This window comes from Hipposideros armiger, unplaced genomic scaffold (assembly GCF_001890085.2).
Source record: "Hipposideros armiger isolate ML-2016 unplaced genomic scaffold, ASM189008v1 scaffold_1780, whole genome shotgun sequence".
In the NCBI taxonomy this organism is placed as follows: domain Eukaryota; kingdom Metazoa; phylum Chordata; class Mammalia; order Chiroptera; family Hipposideridae; genus Hipposideros; species Hipposideros armiger.
This window is the reverse complement of record NW_017733130.1, coordinates 32,774-46,816: the sequence shown is the minus strand read 5'-3', so window position 1 is coordinate 46,816 and position 14,043 is coordinate 32,774. Positions and strand designations below refer to the sequence as shown.

Genomic DNA, 14,043 nt, shown 5'->3' with positions numbered 1-14,043 from the left:
TTTGGATTGTTTCCAGTTTGGGGCAGTTATGAATTAAATTTCTATCCACAAAAATAGAAATTTTTTTGTTTTTTCTCTGGGACCACAAGAAGATTTTCTAGGTTTCTTAACTGAATAGCCCTTACAATGACTTGGTTTTAAGTTATAGTCTCAATTACTAACCGCAACACCATAGAGGCCATGAATGGTGACCTCCCCAGTGACTAAAAGGTCATCACCAGGTCCCGCAGCAACTATTATGTATCTCCCTGGGCTGCTTGGGAACCAGAATAGACTAGGCTCTGGCTTCAAGACCCTTCTTTATTTCTGGTACTTGTGCATTTAACTGTGTCTCACTCAAGTCCCTCTATTTACTGAAATTCTCTTTTTCTAGAATATTTTTTTAAAGGTAGTAGGCCTTTGAAAAATGTCTGACGGCCAAGTATGTGCCGGGTTCTGCACTTAGAACTGATGCCAGGACAAACAACACAGTCCATCTTGTCCTCCCGAAGATTCCAGTTCCCCAGGGAAGATGGACACTTTAACAGCTAGTTAGGGCCCTGGAAGAACACGACCAGAAGGCCTTATATTGGGGAGTCAGAGAATATCTCCAGAAAGAAATAACATTTCAGGTAAGTCAGAAAAGATACATCGTTTATGACAGGGACCAGCCCTCCATACCCTCAGAGACACCCCCCCCCCTTCACCAGTAGCCTCCCTACACTTTCACCATTCAATCAAGTCCACATAAAAGACAACTGTGATGTGTGTTGATGTGACTTCAGGGTCTGGAGGGGAGAGGGCCAAATGTGAAGATCCTGTGTGACCAGCCTGGGTATGCTGAGACCCTCCTATTTGAAAGATGGTTCCTTTCAGGAAAGGATCACAAGATCACATCTGCAGAGAAAGTAGTTTATTGACCCGCAGGAGGGATGTGGAGTTGCAGGGACAGGATTCCACCTCTGTCGCTCAGAGCATCCACCTTTATTCTTAAGATTTCTTGATTTTTCTGCACTTTGGTTTCAAAGCCTTGACTGCATCCCTGGACGAGGGCAGAGCCACTGTAAAGTAATTTAACATGGTCTTGGTGTGAATGATATTTTTCCAGCCAGTCACCTGGAGTGCAAAGGCCTGTTTCTTTTCTCCTTTTCTCTCTGCTCTCCCCCCAGCTCTACTCCCGCTGTCTCTCATTTGCTCAAAAGACTGTGGATTGTTCTCTCTTCCTGTCTCTCACCTTCTCTCCTACCTTCTCTTACTACTATTCCTCCCCAATCCTTCCTTCCATTTCTTATCCTGCAAACTCTTTCTTCTTCCTTTTCTAACTCTCCTCTCTCTGTTTTTGCATTTTGCCTTTGTCTCTTACTCTTTCCATCTTGGCTCCCCTTTCTTTCCTCCCCATACCTCTGCTCCTCACCCTTCCCTTCCCCCTGCCCCCTTTCACCTCCTCCCATCTCTCCACCTGTCTCCTCACTCCTCTCTGTGTTACCTGACTCCATCTCTATTCAGCTCCATCTCTTCCCAACTCACAAAAAGACATGCGTCTTTTTTCATCCTCCCCAGACACTCTTACCCTTTCCTTTCAATCGTAGCAATGCTTCCAAAATCCATCTTTGTCATAGTCTGGACTGAGTGCACACCAAAACCTGTTAAAGGCGCTCCCATCACTTGTGCAACTGTCATACACCTTGCCATTATACATAAAGGGGAAAAAACAGCGGGCGTAGTCTGAAAAATAGAAGGAAAGGGTGAGAAAATTGCGGGGATGTTATTTTAGTTTTATCAAGAGAAAGGGGACTTGAACAGAATACGTGGGACAGGATGAGGAGTAGCCTGAAGCTTCCGTCTAGGAGGTAACTATGGAAACTCCCTTGTCTCGGGGAAACCACGCGAGGCAAAGCTGCACACTCACCATCCTTAGTGCAGTATTTCCATCTCCCAGTATACTCTTCAGTCAGAGAACACCAGCTACTTAGGGAATCCATTTTGGTGCAATCAAAATACTTTTGGTCTTCATAGGTGAATGGGAAATGGCATGAATTATCTGAAAAAAGCAGACATTGTTCTCCTCATCAGCTCTCGGGGGTACCATTACCTCTGTAGTAACTCCGGCAGCTTCCCTTCGAGCCAGCCCATCATCGCCAAGGGCCTGCCATGTACACAGCCCTCTGCTAAGCATCAGGGAAGTCAAGGTCAATATGATGTGGTCCTTGCCCAGTGACATGTTGAATTTCCAGTGACATGTTATTTACCCAGAGACATTTCTCATGGATATTGGTGTCCCAGGCAACAGATAAGCTTGCCAGACCACAAAGCAGCTTGATTTGGGATCATAATTTTTTATACGTGTTGAGCACTTGTGTCTGGAGCTATAACTTCTGCTTTACCAGATTCAATGTCCAAAGTCTAAGTACATTCCATACCTGGGAACACAGGTGGGTTCTTGTTATTGTCATTAGTAATTTGCCTCCCATCACTCAGAAGCCTGATAAGGAGCCACATTCATGGTGTAACAAAGTGAGTTTCAGCATGCACTGATTTGAGCACTTGAATGGATTGAAGATGAAAACTACAGAAAGCCAGAGGGCTTTGTGGTTATGTGGACCTGGCAGAGACATCTTTGGCCTGGAAGGATTCTCTCAGCCAAGTCACTGGATTTACTGCTGGCAAACATCACGTGCACATTTCATCCAGCCCCTGCCCCCAGTCCTGCCTTACGATTCCTAGACAGGCTTCCTTATTAGAATGTCATCTCTTGGAATGAGGTCCTATCTACCTCGGCACATGGCTGAAAAGCACATGTTGGGTTCAGATTCCAGCCTCACCATCTACAGCTCGCGTGGCCTTGCTGAATAAATAACTCTCTCAGGGGCCCCTGGTCCTCCACCTGCAGCCCGAGCAAGGTGAGCACCTGTCTGTTCCCATTACTGACAGGGCGAACTTAGCTCGTTCATGGAAAATACCTTTGAAGCATGATGATTATGGTCACCACCCCACATGTCAGTTGGTTTTAGTTCATTGTTGTTTTGTTTTCATGATTTTCCAACATTGATTACCTGGTTTAAATGAAGAATACTGGGGGGTCCCAGGCAGCGAATGAGCTGGAAGAAATGCAGACACAGGGGAGATGGATAGAGGAGGCTTGAGCAACAAAGAGGCAATCTGAATGCATAGCGGCAATCAGGACCTGCTCTGCCTATGTAACTTTCTCTTCATGTTAAAATGTTACGACTTTTTTGTTACGGTAAGAACACAACACAAGCTCTTCCCAGTTAACACATTTTTAAGGGTGAGTTCCGTAGATCTACTGTACAACATAGAGACTATAGTTAACAACATTGTATTTTTTTTTCATGCTTTGAAGTCCATTATGTTCTGAACAGATACACGAGGAGGCTACAACGTGACAGATGAATAAGAATCTGACACTTTCTCACTGCTATCCACTGACACACATGAATGAAATGACCAGCTGGGACTCACCCATACCACACTAATCATGGACNCCACCCACCCACCCATGAGGGCCCCACTGGACATCTCACTGCCAACTCTAGCAGACCTTTCCTGACTTCTCCAGTACTCATTGATCTCCCTCAGTATAGCCCCGGCACATCTGCCCGCCTTCCTTCAATATTTTTCTATTTCCCCCACAAAATATTGTCTCCTGTGACAAAGTAACAGCACCTCAGAGACACGCCTTATTTCCAACAGCTTTATAACTTAGAAGCACCCATGAGATGTGACTGGCAGCTTGATGTTATAGGTTTTCCAGGCTACTTATTGAAGTGAATCAAACTTCTGCTACACACACACACACACACACACACACACACACACACACACCCCTCAACTAACAACTAAACTAACCACCACCAACTGCAGCCAATCACCTTAAACTTGATGCTAATTGTGGAGAAAAAAGGCAGTGAGTTTTAGAAGGTAGAGAAGAAGAGAGGCTGCTGTTTAAGAAGGATGGACATGGAAGAAAGGTAAGAATCTGAAGGTTCCTGTATTCCCTCAATGGAGTTATAGTGGCCATGCGGGCACACCCTGGTTTGGGGCACTGATATCAGAGTGGGAGGTCAGTTTTGATCACGGGCTAGGAAATTAGCTGTTTGCGTCCTTTTATTATTCTTCAGTGTTACAAAAAATAATTATTATTTACTGGGCAATCAATCTGTTTCTTGCGCTTTGCTAAGCACTTTAGAAATACAATTTGTATAATCCCACTGTTTATTTTTTTTTTAAGATTTTATTGGGGAATTGGGGGAGGGGAACCCAGTTTTGGGGAATCGGGGAATGGGACTAGCCAAGTTGTTATTCTTCAATCTTCGTTGTGGAGGGCGCCAGTCGCCATCTGGCTGCCCATTGGCAGCTTGTGGCCTCTAAGCTCAAGGTGCTGTGTTCAATCTTATTGCGGGTGGGCATAGCCACCATCCCATGCGGGAGTTGAACCAGCAGCCTTGTTGTTAAGAGTGCATGCTCTATCCACTGAGCCATCTGGACGGCAGCTCAACTCAAGGTGCTGAGTTCAGCCTTAGTTGCGGGTGAGCGTNGTGCCATGGCAGCTGGCCTTCCTGTGACTGACAGATGTCACCTGCTGCCTTCTTATATAACCTGATTTCCCTCACACCACGCCCCCCCAACAGGATAAGAATCAACCTCACCAGGACTGTGTTTGTGCGTTCTTAAGCCTGGGAGCATAAAGTTCAAGTTTATCTCTCAGGTGAAATCACAGGACATTGGCTCATGGTTTCATGTCCCTGAGTCTCAATAGTTTAAAATGCATTTCAAATGAGGCAAAGATGTTTGTAAAATCCCTTTCCATTTTAGTGCTCCATAACCAGGCAAAAGGGAGAGGCAAAAATAGAAAGGACCATTTTCTCTCACAGGGTGTTCAACATCATCCATTTCATTTTCTGACTGCAGACTCAGCATCAGGCACAGGGCCCAACCAGTTAGCCTGTCAGAGTCTCAGAGAAATGTGATAAGACAGCCATACACATCTTCACTTAGAGGAAGAGGAAACTGAGGCTCAGGGAATGCCTCAAGGGCCCAGGTGAGTTGGGACAGAGTTGGCTGTTAAAGCTATGTAGCCTAGTGAACATTTTCAGAGTGGAAGTTTCCCTGCCATGTTTCAACCATATTTATCTACCCCAAAAGGCTTCTCCACCATGGCTCAAAGCTCAAGGAACACTGGAAACACAGCCCATTTTCCAGACCAGAAAAGCCTAGCATTCTCATTTACTTGTTATGAAATGCTTCCCTTCTTCTAAGCCTCAGTTTCCTCACTTGCAAAATGCAAAATGACCCTTCCTTCCAGGTCAATGTGAGTTCTGTGTATTAAGAGCTTTAAGCTGAAGTGGGGACTCTGTATACAGAGGGTGCTCAGTTAAGGCCAACTCATCCTGGGTGCGAATCCATGGGTCACTTACATTTACATGGGTCACTTACATGGGTCACTCATTTACAATTGCAAACAAAGAATAAAATGCTTAAGAATAGATTTAACAAAAGAAACGAAAGAAACGAAAAAATTATACTCTGGAAACTATAAAACATGGTTGATAGAAATGAAAGAAGACCTAAATCAATGAAAACACATCCCATGTTCATGGATCAGGAGACCTGATATTGTTCACATGGTAGTACTCCCCAAATTGATCTACAAATTTAATGCAATCCCTATTAAAATTCCAGCTGACTTCTTTGCAGAAATTGATAAGCTGATCTTAAAATTCAAGAACATTTTTGAAATTTCAAGGGACTTGGAGTAATCTAAATTTTTTCTAAAGAAGAAAAAAATTGGAGGACTATACTTGCCAATTTCAAAACTTCTATAAAGTTACCACAATTGTGAGAGTGTGATACTAGCATAAGGATAGACATAGATCAATGGATTCTAATTGAGAACCCAGAAATATACCTTTACATTCGCAATTGATTTTCAACAACATGTGAAGATAGCTCATTGGGGAAAGAATAATCTTTGTGACAAGTGGTCGCAAGACAATTGCATATCTGCATGCAAATAAAATAAGCTGGAGATCTCCTGCACACCACATGCAAAAATTAACCCCAAATGGATCATAGACTTAATTGTAAGAGCTGAAACTATAACCTTTTTAGAAGAAAATATGGGAGTAAGTCTTCAAAACCTTGAGTTAGGCAATGAGTTCTTAGATATGACACTAAAAGCATAAGTGACAAAAGGAAAAAGTATTTAAATCAGACTTCATCAAAAGTGAAGCACTTACACTTCAAAATATAATCATAAAAGTGAAAGTGAAAAGATACTGCCAGGAAGGGAGAGAGTATCTGCAAATCATGTGTCAGGAAGCGGCTTGTATCTTGAACATATCTAGAGCTTTTAGACCTTGGTAATATAGTGACAATTCAATTAAAAGATGAGCAAAGAAACTGAACAGGTATCTCACCCAAGAATGTACAAATGGTCAATAAGCACAGGAAAAGATGTTCAACATCACTCACCACCAGGGAAAACCACAATGGTATACTATTTCATTCCACCAAGATGGAATTTTTAAAAATAAAATAAAATAACCATATAATAACAAGTACACATATTGGCAAGGATGTGGAGAAATTGGAACCCTCATACATTGCCGATGGGAATGTAAAATAGTGCAGCCCCTTTTTAAAAAGTCTGGCAGTTCCTTAAAAAGATAAACACAGGGCCAGCCGTGTGGCTCAGTTGGTTAAGAGCACAAGCTCTGAGCAACAGGGTCGCTGGTTCGATTCCCACATGGGCCAGTGAGTTGCACCCGAGCTGAGCTGCCATTGAGCTGCCAACAGGTGACAGGATGGCTCAGCTGATGAGAGCACGTGCTCCTAACAACAAGGTTGCCGGTTCGACTCCCACATGAGATGGGGGGTTGTGTCCCGCTCTCCCTCCTCCCCCAGCAACTAAGATTGAACACAGCACCTTGAGCTGGGCACCCACGAGCTGGATGGTGACTGGACTTGGAGCTGAGCTAGCTGGGCCCTCCACAACTAAGATTGAAGGATTAAAAACTTGGCTGTTCCCCTTCCCCGATTCTCCAACACTGTTCCCTTTCCTCAATTCCCAATAAAATATTTTTAAAAAAGATAAACAGACTTACCATGTAACCCAGAAAGTCCACTTATAGGTATATATCCAGGTTAGCAGGAAAAAGTCTTCCTTCTGTGGTCCTCCTTTATTGTCACACAACTACCACCCTCACAACACTTCTGAAAACAGATGTGTGGCCTTTTTTTCCCCACACCAAGTGGTTCTGTGACACCAGCTGGGTGTCTTAAAGTTAACTCAATTCTGACACTCTCTACCTAGAGATAGTGTTAGATTCCACAAGCTAAGGGCTCAGTCCTCGGAGACCGCTAACCCCCAACTTCAAATGCCAATAACAAGTCCAGGTTGTTGTCACCTGGCTTCTGACCCATCGGTTATAAATTGGAGGTTCCCATGACCCCTTCCTGGGTTTGATTTATTTGCTAGAGCACCTCAAAGGACTCAGGAAAATAGCTGACTTACGTTTACCAGTTTACCATAAAACAATATGGTACGGGATACAGATGAACATCCAGAGGGAAAAGATGCATAAGTCAAGGTATGTAGGAAGGAATGTCACTCTCCCGGCACTAACATGTGCTCACCAACCTGGAAGCTCTCCAAACCCCTACTTTGGGGACTTTTATGGAGGTTGCCTCACGTAGGCACGATTGATCATTAATTCCATTTCCAGTCCCGCTCCCCTCTCTGGAGAATAAGGTGTGGGGCTGAAAATTCGAAGCCTCTAATCATGGCTTGGTCTTTCTGGTAACTGGCCCCCATCCAGGAGCTCACCAAGAGCCATCATGAATAAACCTTGAAGACATTATGCTAAGTGGAAAAAAAAAGGCACCAAACACATGTGGCATGATTCCATTTATAGAAAGTGTCCAAAATAAGCAAATCTGTCAAGACAAAGTAGATTAGTGCTTGCCAAGGGCTGGGAGGGTGGAAACTGGAGCAACTAATGATCGTCACTGGTCTTCTTTTTGAGGTAATGAAGCTGTTCTAAAATTGATTGTGATGATTGCACAGCTGTGAATATACTAAAGACCACTGAATTGTATACTTTAAATCAATGAATTGTATGAGATGTGAATTATATCGCTACAAAGCTGCTTTAAAAAAATGGGAGGCTGGGCTGGCCAAGTGGCTCAGTTGGTTAAGAGTTGGCTTAAGAGCACAAGCTCTGAGCAACAGGGCTGCCGGTTCAATTCCCACATGGGCCAGTGACGCTGCGCCCGAGCTGAGCTGCTCTGAGCTGCCAACAGGTGGCAGGATGGCTCAGCTGGTGTAACAACAAGATTGCCTGTTTGATGGTGGGCTACGCCCACCCGCAACTAAGACTGAACTCAGCACCTTGATCTGAGCTGCCACCCAGATGGCTAAGTGGATAGAGCGTGCACTCTTAACAACAAGGCTGCTGGTTCAACTCCGCATGGGATGGTGGCTACGCCCACCCGCAATAAGATTGAACACAGCACCTTGAGCTTAGAGGCCACGAGCTGCTGACGGGCAGCCAGATGGTGACTGGCACTCTCCACAATGAAGGTTGAAGAACAACAACTTGGCTAGTCCCCTTCCCCAATTCCCCAACACTGTTCCTCTCCCCCAATTCCCAAATAAAATCTTTTAAAAACAAAGCAAAACTGGGATGCTAGTTACTGAAGGTGCTTTCTCACTTTTACAACAGATTTAACAGAGATCCACATGGTGCCACCTCTCCTGGCTTGACTGGGAATCTCTCTCTCCCTGTGCCCTGGTGAAGAGTGGGGCTCCACCTTTCAACAGTCTGGTCAAGAACCTTTAGAATCCAGGCCTGCTTCAGTCACTTGCTTGCTAGGATGACCTCGGGGAAAGATTTTAACTGCTCTGGCCCTGTCTTGTCACCTATACAATGAAAATGCCAATAATGTCGATCACATAGTTTTGTTATGAGAGTCAAGCCAGGAAACATGTTAAGAATCAAAAGAGTGTGCAGGATTTCCAGAACAGATGGGTGAGGAGCTTGATAAGTCTCCTCTCCATAAAGCAATGATGACAAAATTCACAAAAATTACTATTTCATGACTCTAGAAATCAAACATTGGCATAAGTCAAATTCAAAAGTACTTTAAAAAAAAAAAGTACTAAAACTCAGTAAGAAAAATGGAAGTCTGTGACATTTTGGCCTCAGACTGCTCCGATCTCCCCTGCCCCATCTTCCTGGAGCAGAAGTTCCAGCAGGATGGACCAATCCTGAGGACTGGCAGCCTCACCTGGAGGGGGATGACGGGATTTGGAGCTGAGCATACAAAAACACTTGCCCATAGACACTGTCAGAAACAATGGCCGACTTTAAGAGAGATCCACATCACGGCCAGGTTGTGGTGCTGGTTGGGCAAGAAACAGAGCAGCAGATAGGTCATGTTGTAACAGGGAGATCTAAGGAACATGATGGCCCCAATAGGACTTGATAAGCTACCACATATCGCTGGAGATCTAGAAGTCTGTGCTCATGTGCAGGGCTGTATGAGAGGAGATAAAGAGTCCTCACTATCTACTTTTCCTGGCTGAGTGCAAGGCCTTGTGTACACAGAAAGCAAACCCTGGTGCATAATTAATTGTACATAATTATATCCAGACTTTAACTCCATCTCCCAATTCATACAAAAATCCACCAGCATGTGAAAGAAGCTGTACTGACTCAAGATATGTAAACAGAGCCTCGGACCAGTCATTGGCTCACCACTAAGCTATGCTGAAACACAGGTGACTCCTGAGACGCCAGGTTTAAAAGCAAACAAACAAGAACTTAAAAAGAACAACGGAGTGGGGATGCCAGCAGTCACTGCAGGGTAAGCAGACTCCACAGAAATAGTCAAGCCAAGAGACTAGACAAGTGAACAGCAACACAAATGACTCTGGGCTGGGCTGGGGAGTGAGTCAAAATCCAGAGTTGTGACAACCTAGTATCTAAAATGTCCGATTTTTGACAAAAACTTATGAGATATGTAACGAAACAGAAAGAGGTACTCTAACTAGGAAAAATACAGTTAGCAGAAACTGTCTCTGAGGGGTGCAGATGGTGGACTTACCAGACAAAGACTCCAAAGCTGGGCCGGCCGAGTGGTGCGTTGGTTAAGAACTGGCTTGGGATGCCAGAGGGCCCCGGTTCGGATCCCACATATGAGGGTCAGTGATACTACCCTCTGCAGCTAAGATGGTGAACGACAGCTCGACCTGGGGCTGGGATGTCATGGGTTGCCGAGGACAGCGTAGGCTGCAGTCCCCTGCTGCAGTGGGTTGCCATAAGCTACCGTGTGTAGCCAGCAGCCAGCGTGAGCGGCCAGCAGCCGCAGTGAGCGGCCATCCAGAAGCCAGCGACTGATCGGCCTCGCCTGGGAAGAGCACAATGATGGTGCCAGCTTGGGCCAGTGAAGCAATGTCCTCCACAACGAGACTGAAGAACAAAACGACAGCAACTTGTCTGTTCCCCTTACCCCAATTCCCCACCACTGTTCCCATCCCTCAATTCCCCAATACAAATCTTAAAAAAAAAAAAGACTCCAAAGCTTATATTATGAATATGTTCAAAGAACTTTTTTTATTTTAATTTTTTATTGGGAAATTGGGGTAGGGGAACAGTGTTGGGGAATCGGAGAAGGGGAACAGACAAGTTGCTGTCCTTTTGTTCTTCAGTCTAGTTGTGGAGGACATCACTTCACTGGCCCATGTTGGTATTATGATCATTGCCCTCTTCCCGGCTGAGGCAGAACAGTTGCCAGGCACTGGACGGCCGCTCACAGCAGCTCAGCAGCTCACAAAAACTCACACCTGCTGCCGGCCAGCTCCACTGCAGCCTACGCAGTTGCCGGTGACTCATGGCAACCCAGCTCCAGGTCGAGCTGTTGTCCACCATCTTAGCTGTAGAGAGCACTGCGTCACTGGCCCTCATGTGGGATCCGAACCAGGGCCCTGCTGCTCAGAGCTGGTGTCCCAAGCCAACTCCTAACCAACGCACTACTCGGTCAGCCCTCAAAGAACTTTTAAAAAGCCATGTTACAGAATTTTTTTAAAGTATCATAACATCGATCCATCAAATAGAGAGTTAAAAATTATTTTTAAGTCAACAAATAACAAGTGTTGGCAAGGATGTGGGCAAAAGGGAACCCTCATACACTGTTGGTGGGATTGCAAATTGGTGCAGCCATTATGGAAAACAGTATGGGGATTCCTCAAAAAATTAAAAACAGAACTACCACATGACCCCACAATTCCACTTTTGGGTATTTATCTGAAGAAAATGAAAACACCAATTCAAAAAGATATATGAACTCCTATGTTTATTGCAGCATTATTTATAATCATCAAGATATGGAAACAACCTATGTGTCCATCAACAGACAAAAGGATAAAGAAGATGTGGTACATATATACAATGGAATATTACTCAACCATAAAAAAAATGAAAACTCACCATTTGCAACAACATGGATGGACTTAGAGGATATTATGCTAAGTGAAATAAGTCAGAGAAAATACAAATACCGTATGATTTCACTTATATGTGTAGTGTAAAAAAAAAACAAAACAGAAATAGATTCATGTAAACAGAACAAACTGATGGTTGCCAGAGGGGCGGAGGTGGGGGAATTGGGGAAAAAAGTGAAAAGGAATAAAAAAAAATATTCTTTTACAAAAAGACTAATTAAATCTAGAGTTTAAAAGTGTAACAATGAAAATGAAAAAATTACTAGTGGGGCTCAAAAGTAGATGTGAACTAGCAAAAACCCAGCAAACTTGATGATAGATCAATAAAAATTATCCAATCTGAAGAAGAATGAAGAGAAATGAACAGAGCCTCAAAGACCTGTGGGACACCACCAGATAGGGCAACATACACATAATGGGAGCACTGAAAGAGGAGAGGAAACAGCAGAAATAGTAAGATCAGTTTGGGGAGTGCTGCCATCTTAACAATAGTAAGCCTCCCCATATGAACATGGGATGTCTTCCCACTGATGTCAGTCTTCTTCAATTTCATTCTGCAACGTTTTGTGTACATCAAACGTTTATGGTACTCAAATTATACTTCAATAAAGCTCTTTTTAAAAACAAGAGTAAAAGGAAGTGTCTTGGATGTTCACACTGGGTCCCACGACCTGGATCATTACTCAATCAGCAGGAGAGATGAACACTGAGTTTTTCTCTTCCAGGGATTAAGTGTTCTTGATACGAATCTAGACGTCTCTCCAGGGACTAACCTATACACGTATTTACCCCCTGCATCAACCTCATGAATTTTCATAACTGGATTTTCCATCGAACTAAGAGAACCAGGGGACACCTCCGCCTCTTGTTCCTACGAGCCTGCCTCCTTCAGCCCTTGCTTCTTCACTCTGCTCCTGAGTGTAACCCTTGGATGGGCCTGTTTGGGGTACATTGTCCTCCTCCCCCTGTAAATATATGTGATTAGATACTGCTGTCAATCAATCTCATCTGTGCAATGTTGGGTGCTGTGTATTTGGTCATCTCATACTATGTAAGGTCGGGTATCCCTCCTTTACCAATGGGGTGACCAGGAAGTGGTTAGAACAACGTGGCTATTTCCCTCATGATCCTACTGAAGGAGTGGAATCAATGGTCCATTTCTTTGGCAACCTGCAGACCTCCACTCTCCTCCTGGTATTGGGAGTCTGCTATGACCCTCACTGTTTCTGCTCCCACACCCCATACTGGAAAAATAAAGAGGGGGGAAAAAAACTGCCTTTTCTCTCCTTTCTCTGTCTCCTTCCCCCTGCCTCTATCTCTATCTCTCTATATATACAGACCTGGCATAAATTTCTCAATGATTCCAGGCTTTCACAAAATACAAGAGGTTATTTTTAACACTCAAAGATGTTAGGTAAAGATTCATTGGGAATCTTGGCTTAATGGAGTTTCTACTTATTTAATTTTTTTGTGTGTGTGTGTAAAAACACAACCAATTTCTGAATATTCTATTTGATTTTTTTTAGTAGGGGAATATAGTAAAAAATTTCTAGTGTGACATACAAATATTATGGGCTGATGGAAGTTTAATAACTGAATTATCAAAGTTTACTCTGTTTTTTGTGGGCTTTCCACATTGCTCTTATTATAGGCATAAAAAGCCACTCCTATAAGAGAAAGTGATAAAGATAACATATGCAAAACTGGAAAGCTATTGGGTCGTCGGAAAAGTCATGATGCATGTTTGCAACAGATGGCATTAATTCATTTTTGGAAGTACTAGAGTCATTCGCATCTATTTTATTGCTATGTCATTTGACAGCTGACAGTTCTAGCTTCATTCTAAAAAAAAATAAGCAATTTGGTTGAGTTTTGGAGATTTTACAACAAGTTGAAGATGAAAGACCAAATTGTGCATTTTTGCCACTTTTACTCTTTTACTTCCATAAAGGGAAGAACGCGTGTCAAGCTTGTGAAACATTGCGTAAAGTTTACGGTGACAATGCTCTACAAGAACGTCAGTGCCAATGATGGTTCACAAAATTCCGTGCTGGTGATTTTGATCTCAACAACGCTCCTCGGTCAGGGAGGCCCACCGAGGTGATGACGACAAAATAAAGGCACTGATAGAGTCAAACCCAAGTGACATGACACGAGAGATTGCAGAACAATTGAATGTCTATCATTCAAGCGTTCACAACCACCTAAAGAAGCTGGAATACATAAGCAAGCTCGATATTTGAGTTCTGCATGAACTCAAAGAAGTTCATTTGATGGCGCATATAAACATCTGCAATATGCTCATTAAACATGAGGAAAGCGATCCTTTTTTTAAAGCAACTGATAACTGGTGATGAGAAACGAATTGTTTACAACAGTGTGGTGCACAAATGGTCTTGGTCCCAATGTGATGATTCGCCTCAAACAACATCAAAAGCAGACATTCATCAGAGAAAGGTTATGCTTTCAGTGTGGTGGGATTTTATTTTATATTTTAAAGATTTTTATTGGGGAATTGGGGGAAGGGGAATAGACAAGTT

General features: G+C 43.5%; 1 long non-coding RNA gene across 1 annotated transcript; it reads right to left on the bottom strand.

Annotated features, from left to right (window-relative positions):
- Window positions 1-895: 895 nt before the first annotated feature.
- Window positions 896-3,099, bottom strand: LOC109378164 (uncharacterized). Its single transcript, XR_002122959.1, has 4 exons — window positions 3,033-3,099; window positions 1,889-2,020; window positions 1,550-1,704; window positions 896-1,040 (listed from the first exon to the last, which is right to left on the bottom strand). It is a non-coding gene; the product is annotated as an uncharacterized LOC109378164 (long non-coding RNA).
- Between the last annotated feature and the right edge of the window lie 10,944 nt (window positions 3,100-14,043).